The sequence below is a fragment of the Dreissena polymorpha genome, chromosome 13 (genome assembly GCF_020536995.1).
Source record: "Dreissena polymorpha isolate Duluth1 chromosome 13, UMN_Dpol_1.0, whole genome shotgun sequence".
In the NCBI taxonomy this organism is placed as follows: Eukaryota; Metazoa; Mollusca; class Bivalvia; order Myida; family Dreissenidae; genus Dreissena; species Dreissena polymorpha.
In genome coordinates, this window is record NC_068367.1 from 40738945 (window position 1) to 40763766 (window position 24822).

At 33.6% G+C, this 24822-nt stretch overlaps 1 protein-coding gene and 1 non-coding gene across 2 annotated transcripts in view; both read right to left on the reverse strand.

The window, feature by feature from the left end:
* LOC127855616 (uncharacterized) overlaps positions 1–24822 on the reverse strand; it is a 156653-nt gene that overhangs the window by 29095 nt on the left and 102736 nt on the right. The gene's annotated exons all lie outside the window — the stretch shown is intronic.
* Positions 3361–3451, reverse strand: Trnam-cau (transfer RNA methionine (anticodon CAU)). The gene is given in 2 exon segments: positions 3361–3396; positions 3415–3451. It is a non-coding gene; the product is annotated as a tRNA-Met (tRNA).

The following is a 24822-nucleotide window of genomic DNA, read 5'->3' on the forward strand; positions in this document are numbered from 1 at the left end:
TTAAGGTAAGAGATTGGTTGACACAGTGTGAACTACTAGGGTAACAAGTAATGCATCAACAGCAAAGTAAGGGTACACAGCGCCCTCTTTATGACTACCTGATTAATCGATTGATTGATTTTATTTGGTAAAAATATGAACATTACATAGTTACTACATAATGCAGACAATATAAAATATATTATCACAGCAATATACATAGCAAACCATGGAATGCACACACAATACCAAGGATAACACAAAAAAGAGAAAATGATTTTCACTTATTTCCATTGTGGTCCTTGATATTGGTGGCAGTAACCATGAAACAGTCATGTATTAGATATTTAATAATGTATATGTAACAAATATGTACTGTTAAATAAAGTATATTACTGATTAAGAATGAACAAATATAATCACATGTTCATTATTATCACAGAAGTTGCTTAAGAAAGTTACACACTGCATATGTAGTTAATAAACACACTTTGTAGCATACTATAAGTTTAAGAATAATTATGAGTTCCTTGCATCTTAATGATCATAAGACTTAAAAATGTATCACAGTATTTTAACAGAACATAAAATTCATACTAAAAATTATACTATAAAATGCTATAAAGACTAAAAAATGTTTCTTGATGGCACCCTTGAAATTGTTAGGTTTAGTTACACCCCTGATGTTTTGAGGAAGATTGTTCCATAAAAAGATACCATTATATGTAAATGTTTTAGAACCAAAACTTCCTACTCTTCGTTTGGAAAAATGACAAGAGTCTTCAAATGTAAAATTTTCAGCAAAATGATCAGATTCTGGCTGAGCTACCATATTAGACCTAGTACAACGATTATGTACGCCAGACACTGGCTAAAAATTCTCACCCATATACTCTGGTGCTAGGCCATTTTTAACCAAATGTACATGACAAAGTATGATCTGTTCTACTGGATTTGAAACAGGCAGCCAACCTAAATGTGAAAATTGTTCAACCAACATGTGATCTGTTATCCATATTCATAACAAACCTAATCATATTGTTTTGTGTAGTTTGAAGCCTATTTTTAAGTGACTGAATAAGACCAGGGTACCAAAAAGAGCAGGCATAGTCAAAGTGGCACTGTATAAGGGACATGACAAGGAGTTTTCTGGTGTGCAATGTTAAGAACTTACTATTTCTGTATAGGAACTTTAACCTTGAGTTTGCCTTTGTAATAATTGACCTAGCAATGGTTTTACCAGACAGGAACTGGTCAAATATAGCACCTAGGTACTTAACAGAACTTGATGGAGTAATTGACACTTCATAACAAAGACATTTAACTGAGGATTTGACCTTAGTTTGGGCTTTGAGCCAAACAATATAGATTCTGTTTTACCAAGATGAAGGGAAAGTTTATTGTCCACTAACCACTCACTTATAAGTTCGAGATCGCTAGAAAGAATGCATTCAATTTCTGAAATGTGTTTACCAGCTACCAGGATGCCAGTATCATCAGTATAAAGTTAAATTTTATTTCTTACCACAGCGGCCATATCATTCACATAAATTAAAAATAAAAGGGGACCTATAATGGAGCCCTGAGGAACACCACATGAGATGGAGGCCTCGGAGGACATAGTACCCGATACGTCAACAACCTGATGGCGATCGGAGAGATAGGAGGTGAACCACCTGACTGCGTCACTATGGAGACCAATAGCCTCAAGTTTCATGATTAAAATACTATGATTGACGGTATCGAAGGCCTTCTGTAGGTCTAACAATATCATACCAATCATCTTACCTTCATCCATCTTAAAACGAATATAATACAAGTGAAAACCAATGCTCGCATATTTTTATTTTATTTATTGTTAACAAAAATCTTATTGTATATTTTGAATTGTATAGTTTCGTTAAAGGAGTTTCCATCAGGAAATTATAATCTTAGTGTCATAGGTATTCGATATTCCAACAACATACATTTAATATGATGGTGATTGAAAATTTTATTTTATATTAACTGGTTCTCATTATACCATTTCATCATATTTGTAATGCTTTCAGAACGTCAAAAAAGAGACATGTTGTTGTTGTTTTGTCTAAGTTATCTCTATAACATAACTATTATGTTTAACAGTGCACACACCTAGACCTGTGCATTAAGAAACACTCTTTATAAATTTTGTTTTGTTGAATAGTTTTGAAAAATGATTTCCGTCTAAAAACTAAGCTTTGATTTCAAACATTGAAACTAACGGTGGTAAAATGTACTAGCAGTGTGTGTTTCCGTTGTTATGTAAACTAGCATATCGGTATCGGTAGTGCTTGCTCACCAGTTGTTTGCGAATGACCGGTAAAAATGTTCCATACCAATAGTATGTACGCTGCCATTGAAACTGAAGAAAGGAAATCGTACTAGTATACATGACAACTCAACCATCAATATAAGTTTTTTGCAATTCATTCTCGGAAATCTTGAACAATAAGTATAAATTTACGTAAAACAAAAATGGTAGGTTACAAAACACTATTTAACTTATTTTTAAATCAGGTTTTATAAAATACATGCATGAAAGCGCGTACAATTCATTATGTAACCAAACATAATTTAACTGATTTATTTAATAATTCCATATCGTTGTATCTAAACAGCGCACAACGTAAGCGCCTTCAGTGCTTTGATTTGTGATGCGCACGCTCAGAGTGTACAGCACGATATCTCTGTTATATTTTTAGGCGGTTGTTTTATCGGTAAAGATAACTGGTCTCGTCAATCACTTAAGTGACAGACGCGATATAAACTCAAGGGACCACACGTGCTGCTTCTCAATAGAGTATACTAAGACTGATGCTTGCTACATGCAGCGGTCAGCTATCCTGTACAATCTATATAATTAGACTGACGAATCTATAAATAGACTGATGCAGGGGAAACGGGTAATGTTACAAGCTATAACTAACTGAAACAAATGCACATCTCTTTTCTATGCGAACTTCAAGCTTAAAGGTCATGACGCATGATTTCTCAAGGGCTTTCATCGCCAATTGAAGCTACCGTTCGGTAATGGTGTTGAGTCTCTTACGTCTGTAGACATATGCCACGTCATTTTTTAAGACCATCTGATAACATTTGCAAAGTGAGTGCTTTGCCTATATATCGGAATTGACAGCACATGTTCCGTTCTTAAATGAGTGAGTAAGAGTTCCTGTGTTTGGGTATAATAAATCTAGCACCATTTACTATGTAGCTGTTTTATGTTATCGGCCTCTTAATTGTATGAATGCTTAAGTGAAACATAGATACATTTCTACATACTCTATTAAACTTTTCGTATATATGAAGTTTTGAAAGATTGAACATATAGTGTGAATTGTACGTGGGCTGGTAAAAAATTGCCCAGGGTGAGGATCGAACTCACGACCTTCAGATTGCTCTTTGGCATGTGATTATGAGACTGACGCGCTACCTACTGCGCTACCTAGGCTTCTATAATATTGCTTAATCGGCCGTAACATACATATATTGCTCTGCTTTTTACACTCTTATTATAATCGTTTGGAAAATAAAGCTATGAAACGATTTATACCATGGGCTAAAACTACGATAAACTAAGTATTTAAAGTAAGAGCAGTGTTTCAGTACTCGTTGTGATAATAACAGTTCATGTATAAACCTGTTTACCTGACACAGGTCTGTTCAAAGAAGGATGATCGTTTAATGATGTCAAAGGGAAGCTACCGTTAAAAATACCAAATTTAACATATCACAGCGGTTACTCCCCATATTGCCCATGGCGTTAACAGAACAGAGCATACTTTTATTACACATAAACTGTACAGTTTCTAGTATTAAACAAAATGATAGTACAACATACATGAATATAGTAAGTTGATTTAGCAGAAATGTTATAAAATAGTAATTGATGAACTTTACAGATAATTAAACAAAACAAGTTTTAAATCGCATGTTAACAGTGTATCTAGCTACATAATATGGAACCTTTTTAATACATGAATGCATTTATAATCAGTAAAGTAAAACAGTAATGGTAATTTGGAGGAGCATAAAATAAAACAATGCGAATCCAAACCACATATTATTTAAGTAACGGCACAATAACGAATTCCGAGTATGCTTAGTGTATATGTATAATATGTATCAGCATATAGTCTATTATCAGTAAAATATAACAAAAATAGTTTCAAAATGTAACAATAATTATATTTTCGAAGGAGCACATACTATACGTTTGAATCACAATCACATATTAAGGATTCGGCACTGTACCGGATTATACATATTATTGGCGTCGCACTGGAGTGCGGCGACTAGTATGTAATCCATTTTTTTTCGCTTATGGGCGGAGAAGTTATTATACGGATCAATGTATATATTTTTGTTTTAAGAATATCTTGCATAGTGGTGATTTTTTGTGTAAATTAGTGTAAATAAGTACTGATTTGTTCCTATTACATTTACTACAACATGTATTGCCAATAATGCAAAGCTAATTGTTTTAATTAATAACTAATCACAGGGAAAGATCACAGGGACTGGGCAAATACGCGAAACTTTCTGGTTTTGTATAAAAACCAAACATAATCAAAATATATTTATTTTGTGCTTTTTCTAACAATAGCGCAGACTTTTGCTGTTCGAGTTTTGGTTAGCGCGTATATTCTTCAATTTTACAAGACGACAGCGATTACACGGTTTATTTCTTTATTGATAACCGTTACACAACAGTCACTTATTAAGGCAGTAGGTGCCTAGTGAGATCGGGAATAGTCGGTCGAAATCGCCGTATTCGGAAAGCGTTTCGGCTATAAGCTATATCTACGGTAAAGTCCGGAAATAATACTAAATACACGAAATAAATTTTTATATTTTTATTTAAGAGTTAAATTTTCTTATCTCTTTAAGATTTAATAACTATACAATACAAATATAAGTTAAATTAATTCATTTCATAAAATATTTGTGTTCATGACGTCACGGTTGTTGACATTTTCTTAGCAAAATGAAAGTGCGAAATGATAGCGAGCGATTTGCAAAATCGAAAAAGAAGCAAACACCGATCGACAACGTTGTGTTCGATAACAATTATTCATTTACCGAGCTCTGCGATGGCGATTTGGGTGAAAATGACTCACGTAAAAGCTTTTCGCATTTGCTAAATGGCGTAAAAAGAGTAAGCAGAAGTGGGTGGGGGATGGAAGAAAATGAAGGAGATTGATTTACTCGTTGAGCTGGAGGTTTTGCTTAACAAATTACAGTATGGTCAGTTTTGTAATCTGTGTCCCATTCCTTTTACAATATATAACATTGTTGGCGAACTACAAAATGGCCTCAGTGGTTATTTGTACGTTGTTTGTGAAAACCCTGAATGTAGAGAAGTCAACCGTAATGCTTATGGAAAGCAACACTATCTCAAAGTCAGGGGAATGCCATGCTTTGACGTAAATACCAAGCTTGGAACATGTCTTCATTTTTCAACCTGCCATTTCAATAAATGTTTAATATTGTACAATTGCCATTGATCTTTGGACTTCTTACACATTTTCAGACCCCTTAAAATTCCAAGTGTCATTCCTAGTGAATATTTATTTATCTTGTAATATATAAGGAAACATTCCGGTGTCCATCATATTCAGTTTTCAAATTTAGTTTTGCATTTGTGTTGTTTAATCCAATTGATTGCTCATTCATGTTATTTAATAATGTAATGATGATACGAATGGATTCTATGAAAATACATTGTGACGTCTTTATTAAGTAACTACGGCCTTATTTCGTTTTCATGTTCTTATTATTTTCAATTCTCTTTTCAGCAATGAAAGTCTGTTTTGACAGGCTGGTGAAGGTAAATAACTTCCTAACCAATCTAAACATAACGCATATTGCAAATAGAAATCTTAAGAAGATGGAGGCTCGTGCTGGGGAGGCCATCAAGAAAATCTCAACTGCTTCGTCTAACAAGGTTGCCATTGATGATTATGAGAAAGAAATGGAGTAAGTGTAAAAACTAACTTTTAATACAATGTTATTGACTATTCTGGTGCCAAATTGTAGTATTTTTCCTCATCAACTGTCTTCTTATTTTTATCCCAGATGAACATGAAACATATTAATAATAATTGTTTTATTAAAGGCACTGTGTTCATAGTTTGGTAAAATTACATTTTTTTTAAAGATTTTTGGTGAGAACCCCAGGGCAGGACACATTATTAAAAATATTTGTGATTGTTATTATAAATATTAAAAGCTATTCCAAATATTACATTTTAAAAAAATCATTACTTTTAGTAATAAATCTTATGAAGGAGCATAGGTATATTAAAATTCTGAGCTCATCATATAAATGGTGAATTCTTTTCACAAGCGATAATTTGAGTTCAACGACTGGTCAATATGTAATTTTCTTGTTGTGCTGAAAATTGATTTTTCTCATAACCAACGATCATATAAGGCGTCAGAATAAAATTTAAAGGGGAATTATAAAATTCATGTAATAAGCATTGTGTGAATTTAATTTTGTATTTCAGTTCGAGGTACAGTTATTCCTGATATTACTCAGATTCCTGCTGTGCATTTGAAGACGGGTTTTAAGTTCTCGACATATGTGAAGACAACAGTGCCAATTTCCTCCGAAGCTCAGAAAGTGATTGGCATCTCTGTTGGCGATCATGGCATAATGCGTGTAAATGGTGGAAGTGTTGCTAGTGTATCAATTAAAACCTCTCTACATCATTGTATGATGTGGCTTGCAAAGTTTCCCAGAGCCATTTTTGTTGCACCTAATGGGCACATGTTTGATTTTCCGGTTTTGGTTAGTGCATTGCTGAACACACACTGTTTTGAAACGTTTTGTAATTGTGTAAGCTGTTTTGTGGACTCTTTGCCGGTTTTCAAAAATTGAATCCTGGACAGTCACACAAACAGGAAGATCTAGTGAACGTGTTCTCCAGGCAACCTGCAACGCCCACAGTTCTCCTGATGATGTTGAAGCACTGGGACCTTTGCTTAAAACATGTAAAATTACTGACAATATGGCCCACATCTTTACTGTTACTGCAATCCATAATTCAGTTTGAAAGTCATGAAAAGCCTTAAAGGCATAGAACATTAGATTGTTAGACGTGCTGTTGCATAGAGGCACTCTAAAGCGACCAACAGCTGAAAACTTTGCGGGATATGGACTGGCATTGTGTCATTTAAAAGCCATATTTTCAAGTTCCGGAGAGGATACTTTCATTGCTAAAAACAATGAGGGACTAAAAAAAGTCACTAACGCAAAAAAATATTTTATCTGAAGTGGTCCCTAAAATCGGTCAGTTTTTCAGTGACGAAAAGTGACGGAACGAGATAATATGGCTTTCAAATGACACGCGGCCAGTCAAAATCACGCAATGGCTTTATACTGATACTAAATTATGTACATCTAGTTGTCATTAATCTGGCTGTTTTTTATTAAAACATAAGTTGTATATTATTGTGCTACATGTTTAAAGAAACATGATAACTTATACATCTTTATGCTACGTAATATTGGGACAACTTTGATATTTTGTGGTGAACTGCGCCTGTATTCATATGTTGCCTTTTGACTTTAGGTGACCTTAAGATTGTATTATTAGCCCGGCTGTTTTCGGAGAAAACTCCGAGGTATTGTCATAGCCTCTTTGTCGTCCGACGTCCGCCGTCGTGCTAAAACCTTTACATTGGCTCTAAAATTAAAGTGCTTCCACCTACAACTTTGAAACTGCATATGTACATGCACCTTGATGAGTTCTACACGCCACACCCATTTTTGGGTCACTAGGTCAAAGGTCAAGGTCACTGTGACCTCTAATATAAAACTTTAATTTTGCCTCTAACATCATAGTGCTTCCACCTACAACTTTGAAACTTCATATGAACACGCACCTTGATGAGTTCTACATGCCACGTCCATTTTTGGGTCACTAGGTCAAAGGTCAAAGTCACTGTGACCTCTAATATAAAACTTTAACTTTGCGTCTAACATCACAGTGCTTCCAACTACAACTTTGAAACTTCATATGTACACGCACCTTGATAAGTTCTACACGCCACACCCATTTTTGGGTCACTAGGTCGAAGGTCAAGGTCACTTTGACCTCTAATATAAAACTTTAACTTTGCCTCTTACATCATAGTGCTTCCACCTACAACTTTGAAACTTCATATGTACATTCACCTTGATGAGTTCTACACACCAGACCCATTTTTTGGTCACTAGGTCAAAGGTCAAGGTCACTGTGACCTCTAATATAAAACTTTAACTTTGCCTCTAACATCACAGTACTTCCACCTACAATTTTGAAACTTCATATGTAGATGCACCTTGCTGAGTTCTACACGCCACACCCATTTTGGGTCACTAGGTCAAAAGTCAATGTCACTGTGACCTCAAAAATAAATAAATAATAATTCTGACAAGCTTTCGCAGCCGAGCGTGGCACCCGTTATGCGTTGCTCTTGTTAATGTATTATTATATCAATATTAATTCAAAGTTAGCTAAATTTCTTCACATGTCATGGTTTATTACTGTAGCTTTTAATAAGCAACTAGAAAACCCCCAAAAAGAAGTGATATACAAATTTAAACTTAAATTCATTGCGTGAAAATGAATTGGGGTAGGCATACTCAAAGTAAAATTTCTTGAGATAGGAACAGTAAAACTTCCTGAAATTCAGTCAGTGTGTATAAAATATGTTGTGTTAAATAAATATGTACAATATATGCATTTCATCACGCTTCAAATGACATAAAACGTAATTAAAGTTTCTTGTCACTGAACCATTTGTTGTCGTTTTTGCCATTTTATCCAGATAAGTGCATATATTATTGGACATCAAAGGCACAATTCTCTTTCAATGACACTTTTTTAATTCTGTATCTACTAACAAAATCCAGTCGAGTACGTTTATTAAGTTAAATGTCAAAATATATGTATATCCCATTACAAAAAACTATATATTTTGGATATAGGGTAAATCCATAGAAAACGCCCAACCGAGTCAATGGGTAGGTGTATTCAACCAAGTATAAAAAGTTAACCGGCTGGTAAAAAGTTTTAAAATTTTGCAATTAGTTGTGATATACAATTTTTTGTGTGGAAATAATAACAAAGAGTTTTTCTGGAAAAGTACCCATTAGCCTCCCACTACCTTAATATCTTAGTTAAAAGGTGATTTTTTCAAGCGGTTCCGTAGTGTAGTGGTTACACGCTCGTTTCACATGTGAGAGGTCCAAGGTTCGAGCCCCAGTAGAATCAAATGATTTTATTTGTGTTCTATGTTAACTGTTTGTTTTGATGTAGACATTTTGTTTAAATAAATATGCTGTTTTATTGTAACCATTTATTGTTTTTATTATGCCCATGAAATATATGTGTGTGAGGGTGGGGGGGGGGTTCGTAAACACATTAAAACCTTCTTTCTTCGACTATACTAGCAACCACCTAGTTACTAATAAAGGCGCTATAGAGCGCGAAGCGCGACACGTATTATCAATTGTAATAATGAGTCTTGATAAAGGAAGCAGCCGCTTATCAATGAGGAGCACCATCACAGTACCCCAGTTTCATTACTATCAAGTCCTCCTACAGGTATTTTTAAGAACCACATATAGAAGACCGCAGGCCTGACCGTATCTTGCCAGTGATATGGACCCTTTGGTATGGACCTTTAACCCCGCTCACTATCCAGCGTAAAACTGCCGGGTTTACATTTAAACCGACTATTAATAGCTTATTAATACCTTAGTAAGAATGTGATTTTTCAAGCGGTTCCGTAGTGTAGTGGTTTCACGCTCGCTTCACATGTGAGAGGCCCAAGGTTCGAGCCCCAGTAGAATCAAATTATTTTATTTGTGTTCAATGTTAACTTTTTGTTTTGATGTAGACATTTTAGTTTAAATAACTATGCTGTTTTATTGTAACCATTTTTTGTTTTTATTATGCCCATGAAATATATGTGTGAGAGGGTGGGGGGGGGTCTCAAACACATTAAAACTTTTACAGTGTACAGTGTTTTGATATTAATGAGTACTCAACCCCTATCGTAAATGAGCAACGTAAGAATAAGTTCAGAATCATCTCCCCTTGAAGTTGAGAAAAATATGAAATTACGCTTACAAGATGAAGCAGATTTTTTGAAACCTACACAGTTCTGTTCCATTAATGAAAAATGCACACGGACGCCAGTAAAAAAGGAAACCAATGTAAATAAAATGAACTATGAAATATTTGGGGGTTACAACACAAAATCATAGATAATGGTTATTTGGGGGGTATAACACAACATCATAGATAATGGTTATTTGGGGGTTATAACACACAATCATAGATAATGGTTATACCAGTATCTTTTTCTATTTTGTTTAAAATAATCGGCCAAAATATTAATATGTACAGTAGAAAAATAAATCGTTCTATGTAACTTCATTGAGTGCCTTTTACACTGAAATTCCCGACGCCCTTTGATGCTTTGCATCAATACTTATCTTGTACTTAATGTTAATGCAATATCTAAGTCAGCATGTACAATAAACAACACCTGTTTAAATATAGAATATCACATGATGTCATAATGTATTTAATATAACTTTTTATAATGAATGTCCTTATCGCAAAATAGTAATTAACACAGCAAAATCAAGCTCCAATCCAAATCGCAATGTAGTTATTATCGATGAAAAATGAAGTTCCTATCCTTAGCGCGACATGAGAAGGGATAGCGTAAAATTAACAATTTTCCTATTCGCAATTTAATTCAATGTTTTTTTAAAACGAAGTTCGGATAAAAACAATTCAAAATAAAATCCAAATCATGAACGCAACATTGTCATTAACTACGCAAAACGAGGATCCGATCGTAAGATCAACATATTAAAAACAACGCAAAACGAAGTACCCATCCTGATCGCAACATATTAATTAGAAACACAAAACGCAGAACCCATACTGATCGCAGCATAGTAATTAGCAACGCAAAACGAAGTACCCATCCTGATAGCAACATAGTAATAAGCAACGCTAAATGAAGTACCAATCGTGATCGCAACATAGTGATTAGAAATGTAATACGAAGTACCTATACTGATCGCAGCATAGTAATTAGCAACGCCAAATGAAGTACCCATCCTGATCGCAATATAGTAATAAGCAACGCTAAATGAAGTTCCAATCCTGATCGCAGCATAGTAATAAGCAACGCAACATGAAGTACCCATCTTGATCGCAGCATAGTAATTAGCAACGCTAAATGAAGTACAAATCCTGATCGCAACATAGTAATTAGCAACGCAATACGAAGTACCCATCTTGATCGCAGCATAGTAATTAGCAACGCTAAATGAAGTACAAATCCTGATCGCAACATAGTAATTAGCAACGCAAAACGAAGTACCCATATTGATCGCAACATAGTCATTAACAACGCAATACGAAGTACCCATCCTGATCGCAGCATAGTCATTAGCAACGCAATCCTAAGTACTCATCCTGATCGCAACATAGTAATTAGCAACGCAAAGTGAAGTACCCATCCTGACCGCAACATAGTTATTAGCAACGCTAAATGAAGTACCCATCCTGATAGTAACATACTGATTAGCAACGCAACATGAAGTACCAATCCTGCGCGCAATTAAGTAATACATAACGCAAAGTGGAGTATAAATGTAATTAAAATATACATTCGATAATAATGAAAAAGACATCTTAAAAAGAATATCAGACCCGATTCCAACCTGTGAAATTTAATTAATTTAACAGAGCCTTCCACTGATGCACTGTTTCTTCTCAGTTTGATATTACCTGATATATTGCTGTTATGCAAACTTGACGGAATGAACTGATTCATCTATGACGTTGTGTTTCCCTTTCGGACATTGTCGAATGATGGGCGATGTTAACTATATCGTATAACTGATTCATCAATTACCTCGTGTTGCGTCTTTCGTAATACTGCGAATTAATATAACATCATCCCATTCATGTTAAGGGAACAGAGCGAATCCGAAAATTCATCACAATAAAGCATAATCGCTATGCTTTCAATGAATGTAGAAGAACGTAATAATGTTGACTGATTTTAATTTAGATAACTTAAGTGGTTCGAAAACGGATTCAGTTTTAATGCATTTTTAATTAAACTTTATTTACTATAATGGTTTTTCATTTTTATGTTGTTGTCCTATAAATTGTCATTCATTATTTTCATGTCACAACAAAATTGTGTAGACGTACCCACAGGAATGGAGCCCATAGTATTATATATATATATATATATATATATGCTATAATAGAAACAAGGAGTGCAACATCTTTACTGTAAACCATGTAACTCGAACAATTTTTAACGAATCAACTACACACCGGTTTTTTCGAAAGCTTATAAAATAATTTATCAGCAAAATTAATATATACATATATATATATATATATATATATATATATATATATATATATATATATATATATATATAAATTAATAATACTATGGGCTTCCCTCCTGCGGACGTAGCGAACTGTTTCTAATTTGCTACGTCCAACTGGTTTATGTAATTTCTTAAATAAAACCTTCTTTTTCGTTAACTTAATCATGACGTCCTTCTAAAAATGTTCGTATTATTTCAGTTAATTATTAAGGTAAGCCTTCTTGTTGTTACAATAAATCTTTTTATCCTGCCTTTAAATCAGCCTGATAACCAGGTAATCTTATAACCCAAAAGTTATTAGGCTTGTTGACCACTTGACCTCGAATATCCGTCAGTCCCGCTCCGATTACGGACTACTTTTTTCTATTATTAAAATATCAAATACATGTAAAGTACTTCTTGTTTAAACATGTAAATATTGTTTTGTTTTGTGTGGATTAGTTTTTTGTTGACCGATAGTTTGTAAATAAAACATTCAAAAAAGCAAAACATTGTGTTAAATTGTACTATGTGTAACCTACTGTTTATCAAGCGCTTAAGCACTATGATCGCTGTAACCACTATACACATCGTCTGCTGTACATGTACATAGCCAGTTGACATCAGCCTGATAACCAGGTAACCTTATAACCCAAAAGTTATTAGGCTAGTTGACCACGTGACCTCGAATATCCGTCAGTCGCCCTGTTTCACTGTGAAATGACGTCTTTTTTGACGAAATGACGTCATTATACCAGCGAAATTCTCCGGTTAAACTATTTTACAATGTAAATGAACGGTGAAAAGGCATAAAATAAAAATAAAATTTGTTGGACTCGGTGGAATTACATGATAAATAAAATAACATGTTGGTGACGTGGATGGAGAATGGTTATCTGGCTCGTCGGAATATCTTATCGGGTTCGCCTTCGGCTCAGCCGATAAATTTCTCCGCCTTGCCAGATAACCATTTTCCATCCACGTCATCAGCCTATTATTATCTATGTTCATTGTACAACGTAACCTGTGAAACATCATAACGACTTGTTGTTCACAAGTATAATTAAGGCCTAAACAAATCTGAGCAGCGCGACTAAACAATAGACCGCGATATCAGACGATGAACAAATTGATTTCGCAATACGTTGCTTAACAATCCTTTTTTATTTCTGTGGATCTAGCTTTAGATATTAAATGAAGGTTTTTGTACAACATGTGTGCTATTTAAAAGATTAAAAACTGTAGATGAGTGGTTTAGTGCACGCTCTTTAAACCAGATATTGCATGGAATAATATGGATGACTGGTATTGAAAATTATCACAGTGTTATTATTTTAATTCTCTGGAACAAAAAATACAGTTTCCAAAATGCTTGAAATGGATGTTTGTCTTCTAGAAGACTATTTTGTCTAACGTCAAAGATATGTTTATATTTTGTTTCGAATGATGCTATTCAAAAATGCCAACAATGCTTCAACATAATGAAACAGTTAATACAGCTGAAACTGTCTTGACTTTAAGGAGCGTCAGTTCTTCGGGCATCAGGTTTCTTAGTGATCTTCCGTTTGCAATAGCAAAGGCAGTGCCGCTCTTTTTTAACACGGTAGCGTTCTACGCCGTTCACCGAGCAAAGCGCACGCCGAGATTGTGCAGGTTTTATTCGCGTTTTTTAATATTTTGTTATGTGCTGACTTCGCTGTGTTTCATGATTGAACAACGTTTATACAATGCTACATTCAGAAGCTTATTTCAGGCGGCAACTGGAATATTAATTCCAGTCAAATGGCCCTTATGAGTCTAGACCGCCTTATTCTGTTTGCCGACAATAGGATCTACATCCGCTATATTACATACATCACGGCAATAAATGTATCTCTCTTCATTTAGATCATGTTCGCTTCGTATATTTCTACAATCAACAGTTATTTTTGTGACCCCTTTTCCTACGAATGGTCGGATTCTTGTATTACGCGCTTGATGTACCAAGCCGGCGCTATTTGGTTTATTGTGATTGGTGTTTCTTACACAGCTTTTTATAATATTCAGAATTAAAACAATGAGAACAATTAACGGTGGACAAGGCCGAGTTCAAGAACTGTTAGGAAGATCTGGGCGATCAACTGCGTTAGTTTGGTCTTACATAACATCAATTACATTGTCAATAATGCTGGTGGTCATTGTTTTTGTGATCAGATCTATTACAAACGATCATATTCAAGCAAAAATTATTGTAAACTTGTTTCATTTGAGCAACGCCTCGGCTGATCCGTGCTTGTAACTGTTCTGGTTCCGACAATGCAAGACGGAGGTTCTAAAACTGATCTCTATAAGTTTGCCGAGGTTGAAACCACGTGTTGAAAGAATTGAAATGCGGATAGAAAATTTTTAATATAGTAACATATGAACCTGCTCAACAAAATTAAATCATCTGCCAGTATGTGAATCGATGATGTATATGACGAAATAATTACATATATTTAAAAAACTTAGCTGTAAAGTAATATAAAACAATTCCCGATAAGTAAACGCATGTTTTTGTTATCCTCAATCTACAATGGCAAGAAGCGAATATAAATTTCATTGACTTATTACAAAAGGCCATTACAACATGAATTAAACATTCGAGGCAAGAAATTATCCATGTGTGAGCTAATGTAATATTAATGTTCTGTTTTGTAATGTTACAACAACGAAATGTATATAAACATCTAAAAGTCGTAAATAATGAGATATTGTAATATAAAAAGTTCAACAGTTTTCTGTTCCGCCATTGTCATTCGCGTATTGATAGAACATAGACGTACATAAAAACTAGATTACAATAAAAATGTAAATCAGGAAAGTGAAGTAATAAGTAAAAGTGTGCCAGATTTGTGTAATTCTGAAGTAGAAGATTTATGTGTAAATAATGATTTTAAATTAGATAAATCTGCATTTCCTGAACTGGACATACCTTTATCTGTTGAAGAAGTTAACAATGCAATAAAACACATAAAATGAAATAAATCGCTTGGTAGTGTTTGCATTTTGAACGAACAATTAATTGAATGCATCGGTAATTTATCTTTGTGGGACTTGTTTGACGGTATTTTTATATCGGGCATTTTTGTCTATTAATGGACATAAGGGGTCATAATTCCTTTGCATAAACGGTGCTGTTAATGATGTTAAGAACTAAAAGGGACCACTTAAGTTATATGCTTTTATGCTACTACGATTTTTAACAAGAGCATTGGAACTGTTTGGAACGAAAACACTATTATTTTGGATGCTCAATTCGGATTTAGAAATATTGTTGATGCTATTTTTGTATCAATGTCTATTGTGTACAATTATTTAAATAACAATAAACGTTTATATGTAACATACGTTGATATTTTACATTTTATAAATAGTTTATACCGCAATGCATTATGGGTGAACAATTTTAAATCTGGCATTCAAGGCAAATTGCTTAGAATAGTGGAGGATATGTATGCAAATATTAAGTCACGTGTTATGCGGTTGGATAGAGGCAAGGGCAGGAAATGTTGCCGATTGTGTTTTCTTTATTTGTTGAAGACCTTGAACTTAAGCTACCAGATAACATTAACTCTGTTATGAATATAGATGATATTGTGTTGATTTTATTATTATTTGCTGATGACATGGTTATTTTAGGCAAGTCACCAGCTGAAATACAAGCACATTAAGATAATTTATATTTATATCGCAATTCTTTGGTGACTTAATGTTAACACGACGAAAAAAATGGCGTTTTAGAAGAGGGGTGGATTAAAATAAAATAATAACTTGGCATTCAATGGTAATGTCATTGAAGTGGTTGATAACTTTACCTATTTAGGAACGGTGTTGAAATATTCGGCAACTTTTTTATTAAACCAGGAACATGTGGTCGGTAAAGCCATTGAGGCAATGAGTACATTATTGTTTAAATGAAATGATTTTGACATTAAACCAAAAATGTTGTGTGAATTGTTTGACTCTTTTGTATGTTCTATATTAAATTATCCATTGTATATAAACAGGTTTGTGAAAATTCGTATATATTGGTTCAAAATTATTTTCAATAAAACTATCATAATGCAAATAGTTTATAAACAAGATTTCACCAATTGTAATTAAAGTTATACAAATCGGGGTTCAAATGTCAAGCAAATCCCAAATAAATTTGGATTTGGTTATGTATTGGACATCCAAACGTTGTGCAAATTAATGGTTTTATTAGCAAGTATAAATGTAGATTTGTTGAAAACTTAAAACAAGAATGGCATGTTTATATGAATAATAATACAGTATAAGATATGTATAAACTTTTCAAAACCTCTTTGAACTACGAAGAATATTTAGATTTACATGTACTTCCTAGACGACTGTGCTTATTTGTTTGTAATTTTAAGAGTCTCTGCACACCCGTTGAGAATGCATACAGGCAGATACGCTCAAAATAACATTCCACGAAATGAACTTTATTGTCATCCGAAATGACTCAGGTTATACGGTTCAAAAGGCCATAGGTTAACGGCGTTACGCTGTTAGAACAGGCAATGGTATTACAATCATACCGATTGGTTTTGGGTGAGCCTCTTTAATAGATAATCTGGCTCAAATATCTATATATAAACAGATAGATAAAAGAAGAAAACGTATTAAGCTACGGTTTCACGATCTTCTCGATTATTTATTAAAAAGAATGAAAGAAAAACAACTTTTTAGGTCTTGAACTCAATACAGTATTGAAATATTGGTTATAAATATTTATTTTATTCAATGAATTTGGAACATTTTTAGATTAAATATAACACGTACTGAAGTGAATCTTGTTACCACGTGCTTTATTTGTCATACCTGTGAAAAGAACAATAGATTCATAATTTCCACAACACTAGGGATTTGTTTGTAAATAAATTATATTTAAGTATGCAATACCACAAGTAGTAACAATTAAAACAAAATGCGATAAAAGGATAATAATTCACCAGAATGAAAATATAGAATTCAATGCTCAATATTTGTAAATTCCAAAATATAATTTGCGTTGTGTTTTGTTTTCGCTGATGTCATTATAATTACTGTAACACTGTATGCAATCTTATATTGAATTATTTTATTGTATCAATATATCGCTGCATTCTGCGTAATGCCTTCACATTATTATATGTGTAAGTATACCTTTTCGTAAACTATCACCGTCATGTTGACGCTTACTATAGTCATTTGCAAACACTTACTGTAACACTGTATATATTGCATTATTTTATTGTATTACTATATGGCTGCATTGTGCGTAATGCTTTCACATTATTATATTTGTAAGTGTACCTTATCGAAAACTATCATCGTAATGTTGACGCTACGCTTACTATAGTCATTTGCACACACTTACTGTAACCCAGTATACAATTTTATATCGCATTGTTTATTGTTACATTATATTGCTGCATTCTGCGTAATGCTTTCACATTATTATATTTGCAAGTGTACCTTTTTGTAAACTATCATCGTAATGTTGACCTTACTATAGTAATTTGCAGACACTTATTCTTGTTATGTTCACGTGTATTATTTATAATTGTAATGGTTCCCATTTTTATTGTCAATCCTTGGTGACTATTCATTTGCATATTTATACACCCAACACAGCTTCAAATATAATGAAAATGATACCAAACTTACCACCATCCTCTATCGTTTTCTTCCTTCCTTTCCCATCTTTTTATCTCTCTCATACCTCAAGCTCCTATTCGCAGCAGTTCTGTAGCAAAAGGCTTTTTCAAATCTTTTCGTTAACCCTGTCGCATTGTTGTATTTCTGTCAAATGCAACCAACGTATTATGTCAGCGTTTCTGGCTTATCTCGTATTTATTGGAACATATTATCATGTCGTACATTAAACAGAGACCAGTAAACGCTGTCATGGTTGCATATAGATCACCAGCTATTTTCTCACTATTCATACACTTGTTATACTCATGCCAATTATGGCTTAATGTAACAAGCCTTTTTTCACTACAAATTAATGTACGCATGTGTACAAACATATCTCTGATAATTGAACGCCCATGCAAACGTGTCCTGATAGGAAAAAAAAAACATACTGACATTCTTTATCTCAAAACGCTCCTAAACTGTTTCTTGTGTGTCGTTCTTTGTTGTTGGATCTCGATAGTCTTAAAACGAACAGGTGATATTCATCCAAACCCAGGACCTATTTTGTCTGATCAATCTGTTGATACAGATGCAAGCAGTTCCTCTTCTACTCTTTATTCCTCATCTGCAAGTCACATAAGTTTTGTTTATTACAATATACAAAGTCTAATGCATAAAGTAGATCTTCTTTACACAGGTGTACGCGACATTGATGTAACTGGGTTTACTGAAACATGGCTATATAGCTCTATTCCATCTACTGATCTCCTCTTTGACGGCTTCCACCAACCGATTTGTAAGGATCGCCCATCAGATTCTCATGGTGGCGTAGCTATTTATGTTAATGAAAGTATTGTTTTCAAACGCAGACACGATCTTGAAGTAAATAATGTAGAATGTAAATGGATTGGAGTTTTTCCCTCAAAACATAAATCCATTCTTGTTGGCGTGTTTTATAGGCCGCCTAGTGCGGGTAGGTGATATTTGCTTTCCATTGAAGATTCTATAGGGCTAGCCAGAGATACACAAATAAATGATACTATTATTACATATGATTTTAACATTAATGCTCTGCCAGACTCGTCGGCACGAAAAATAAATGATTTATGTCAACAACATGACTTAACGCAACTTATTGACGAACCAACACATTTTACTGAACACACATCGTCTATAATTGACTTAATTTTTGTAAGCAATCAGAATAATGTACTTATTTATGGAACAGGCGAACCCTTTTTAGATCAAACTGTTCGGTACCACTGCCCTGTTTTTATTACATTAAAATTTACAAAACCCAGATGTCAAACGTTTTATCGACACATCTGGCGTTACGATATTGGAGATTTTCCAAAACTACGACAATTAATGACGGATACTAATTGGGGTCTTCTAAAATGCGAAAATATAGATATATACGCAGAAAATATTACTAAAACAGTATTACACATTTCAAGCACATGTATTCCGAACAAAAATGTTTGTATCCGTTCTCGTGATATTCCATGGATAAATAATAACATAAAGAAACCAATTTGAAAACGGAAACGCTTATACCAAAAAGCAAAACAATCCAATAGTGATATACACTGGTCTAATTTCCGTCATGTAAGGAATGAGGTTGTATTACTTTTACGCAAATCGAAATTAGAATATTTTAACAATATTTTACAGAAACTAAAGTCATCCGACCTTTGCGCTAAAGACTGGTGGAAAACTCTTCGAACATTTATTCCTACGAAATCAAATAACACAATTCCACCTCTTTACGATGACCAAACTAATATCTTTGTAGTGGATGACATTAGCAAAGCTGATATGCTAAACCAGTACTTTGCTAGCCACTGTTCCATTGATGAAAGCAACCACGAACTTTCAACTATGCAACATACAAACGTTAACAGTCTTCAATCTATCCATGTAACACAGGAGGAGATCGTTGACTTAATTAAATGTTTTAAGATAGGAAAAGCGTCCGGTCCTGATGAAATAGATAATCGTATCCTCAAAGAAGCAGTGCATCAATTAAGTGACCCCTTGTGTGATTTGTTAAACTCTTTTCTTATTTCTTGCAAAATGCCTTCTTGTTGGAAAATCGCAAATGTGTGTCTGATTTTCATAAAAGGCGACCCATCCTTAACGTCTAATTATCGACCCATACCACTTCTTAACACTATCGAGAAGGTCTTAGAGAGAATATTACATAAACACATATTTAACTTTCTTCGTTCGAACTCATTCTTTGCACCAACTCAATCTGGATTTTTGCCAGGTGACTCGACTGTCAATCAGCTAACTTATATTTATATTACTTTTTGCAGAGCCTTAGACAATGGCCTTGAGGTCAGAGTTGTATTTTTTTATATAAGTAAAGCTTTCGATAAAGTATGGCATAAAGGTGTATTATTCAAACTACAACAAGCAGGAATTCGAGTAAATCTATTATATTTTCTGTCTAAATATCTTTCTGATCGTAATCAATAAGTGATATTACCGGGAGCGCATTCAACCCCTATCGAAATTCTCTCCGGTGTCCCTTAAGGCTCTATTCTAGGGCCACTTATGTTTCTAGTGTATATTAATGATATTATCGCCGACATACAAGCACACATTCATTTGTTCGCTGATGATACCAGTCTATTCATGGTAGTTGATTCGCCAAACGAAACTGCAGCCGTACTGCAGTCAGACATTGATAAAATATCTAGCTGGGCCGACAAATGGTTGGTATGTTTTAACCCATCAACATCCGAATCAATGCTTATATCCTGCAAAATAAATAAATCATCCCATCCCTCGTTGAATATGCAGAACGTTAATATACCCACTGTTGATGTACATAAACATGTAGGTGTCTTTATATCAAATAACTGTACTTGTCATGCGCATATATCTTTCATAAAGGAAAAGGCATGGACAAGAATTAATATAATGCTTGAATTAAAAATGATGCGTGATCGAAAGACTCTCGAGAAAATATATGTTTCGTTTATAAGACCAATCCTGGAGTACTCAGACGCTGTATTCGATAATTGTACGCAATTTGAAAAAGATGAACTTGACAAAATCCAAACCGAAGCAGCGCGAATAACATCGGAATGCACGCGTTTAGTCTCACGAGGGGATCTGTATAATGAGCTAGGATGGGAAACTATCAGTCAACGAAGACGCAAACATAAATTAATCTTAATGTATAAAATGCACTCTAGCAATGTACCAATCTAGTTACAATATCTTTTACCCGCAACAGTTGGATCGCGTAGCAATTGCTCATTAAGAAATGCGTTCAATCTCCAAACAATCCAAGCACGATCATCACTGTATTCGAATTCGTTCTTACCATCAACTGTATCTGAATGCAATGATCTCTCCGATGACGTAAAAAACGCTGAATCGATATATTCCTTTAAAAGGCGTATTAACACAGATCGACCGATTCCAAATCCATTATTTTCCTACGGCGAAAGGCACCCTCAAATGTTACACGCGCGCCTGAGAACAAAATGTAGCGCCTTAAATGACCATCTCTTCAGACGCAAAATTATCTCCTCTCCGTTATGTATATGCGGACTTCACGAAACGACGTCACATTATTTTCTTGAATGCGCTCAGTATGAACATTTTCGCGGTTAACTTATAAACTCAATATCCATGTATTACTTCCTCTGCATTGAAACTATTTTATATGGAGACATCACTCATGACTACTTAATTAATACTAAAATAGCCATTGCAGTTCATAAATTTATTACAAATAGTAAGCGATTTGATTCGTAATTTGCTACAGAATACCTCTTAATCCCTTTTTCTCACCTTTCATTCAACAAGCCTTTAAAAACCTATATTTTTCTTCCCAAACCTCTGCTACTCTCTCTCCTACATTGCTCACATGTCAATCCGTTGTCTGTGTTTTCACACATGAAACTCTATTCACGGAGTTTCTCTTTCTTTTAATAGTATGCTATTATTGTTTGAATTGTTTACATCCAATTATGTTCGTTTGACAACATGAAACTATTATTGTATAGGGAGAAGAACTCTATAAGACCGTGTCTTTCGTTCCTATCCCATTCGAACATGTACTTATTATAAACATTGTTGTAATTCTATGTAAACAAATGTGCATTGTTTGAAATAAATATTTTTAAACTAAATAGTAACAAACCGTACTGACTCATTTATTCATGTTTTATTAATTTATTTTATTTATTATTTTTTTCTTTTTATTTACTTGTTTATCTACTTATTTATTTAGCTATTAATTCATTAAGTCATCCGTTAATCCGTCCGTTTGTTCCTTCCTGCGTTTTTGCATTTGTGCGTTTGTTGATTGGTTTGTTCGTTCGTGTTTTTGTTTGTTCTTTGGTTTGTTTGCTTGTTCGTGTGCTTGTTAGTTCGTTTATTTTTAATGTTGAGGTTGTTTTGTTTTTTTGTTTGTTCGTTCGTTAGTTCGTGATTTCGTTCCTTCGTTTGTTCGTTCGTTCGTCTTTTAATTTTCTTCAATTTAATTAATTAATTAATTAATTATTTAATTCATTCATTCATCAATCCATCCATCCAACTAATTAATTAATTTATTTGTTTTGTGTTGAACTTTCAACCTCTTTTTCAATTGATTAAACATATTTAGTTTCTTTTTAAATATACGTGTGTAAAGAAAAGTACAAAATAAAAGATAAGTATAAAAAACGTTCCGAATTGAAATACCATCAATAACTTAACATATATATTTAGTAGAAACGCGCTAAAACCATTCTTGTCATTCATAAGATGCTTAATAAATTTTAAATTGATACAATTATTTGCCATAATGTATGTCAATGTGCATGTGTGTACATACAAAACCTATTCTTATGTAAAAGACTTCATGGAAATACCATAGGTAAAGTACCATGGGTGCTTTTCACAGTGAAATACAAGTTAAAACCCTCAAAGACGAGAACATATTTCAGGGCACGTTATGAAATAAATTAATAATTTATTTGTAAATTTGGTTTCTATTACAGAACATAGTACATGTGAAAAAAAATTGCTAGCGAAACATCTAAGGGGAAAGAGACGCAAGTATATCATATTCCTTTATAAAATACGGGTTTTAGTCTGAAATTATCTATTGACCTTTAAGTAACAAATTGTATGCTTCCATGTGATGCGAAATAATTGATTTATTATTTACTTAATTGTATTTGTCGTCCTCAGTTAACTCGAGGTGTTGCTTTTTTACTCTTCAAAACAAATACTCTTCGACCTCTATGTCATTTATACTCTTCAGTTTTAAAGTTAACGGCGCTATTTTCAGACTCTTAAAACTAGAATCAAAATTGAATTCTATATGTTTTTGCCTATGCTTTCTAAACAAAAATGTTACCACAATAAAACAGCGGAAGTCTACACTGTGTATTAGCAATGGTGATCCATATCTTTTCCTTTTGAGTGTTAAGTTATCTCATATATATATATCACACATCGGCTTGTTCCCTAATAATTTAGTATGACTTAAATTTTCTGTAGTAAAGTTTTGTTATATTTTTCATTTAGAAAACGCAATGAGTCATAAATGTGTGATTAGACTGTGTGGAAAGACAAATGCGTTTTAATGAAATACTTAAATACCATATAGTTCAATCGTTAAAAACAGACGTATGTTAGATACATATTATGCCATGTGAGGACGCATATAATAGGACGTAATGTAGTATACATTATATGCAAGCACATAAGTGCGCAGTTTGAGTATGCGTTTATACTTGATATTTCCTACGGGCGTTTTTTTTCTGCAAATACGGTAATAAGTGTATAAAAGAGCACGGCAAATGTGAAATGTGCTATTTATTGATTTATAAATTGTACCAGCGTGGCTTCAAAATGTCAAACGTAAATATGTAATACACTACATAAAACATTTAATGTGGTTGATTAGCAACTTGAAACTGATAAAAAATCTATAATTTTTGTAGAAACCTTTCATTTCAACCTTTATTTTCACAATGGGGATATACGCCGAGTATCTTGAAAAAGCTATTTCTTGCTACCATTATCGTAGTTTCATAAAACATGAATGCACACATGTAACAGAGTTAAGTACTTGGGTATATTATCAACTATTTTAACAATGTATGTTATTTCATATTAAATCAGACTTGATTTAATTACTATATTTTTAATAAAAATTATAACAAGGAAGGGGTCAAACAAATAAGGTGTGGCATTTGTTTTCTCAGTCTTGTATCGTGTAACTATAGAAATAACAGTTATCACCATTATTAAAAGCGACTTTTTCACATTAAGGATCTAATTAACAGGAAATTGTAGCATGAAACACCGACATCAATTACACTGTTGGTGTGAGATGTCATAAAGTACCCAAATGCACCCTTCCTGCTGTTACGTGACGGTAATATCAATCGATTTTCAAAACTTCATTAAACATTAATTTGATTGAAACGTGGTCGAATTAACATAACATAACATTAACATAATGTGCATCTAATATAATGTACACATAATTATCAAAATAGAAATAAAATCAATAAAAATAAAAATAAAAATTATGTTGTTGTTGATGATGATGACGGTGATGATGATGATGATGATGATGATGTTTTCATAATAACATGGTTTATATATACTCACATAGCACGAACGAACGAACGAACCAAAGAACGAACCAAATAACGAACCTTTTTAAAGATTTCGATTAATAATAATCTGTTAATGAACCGCTTTTTTATTTTTCTCTTAGTCAAGAGGGTTATTTCGCG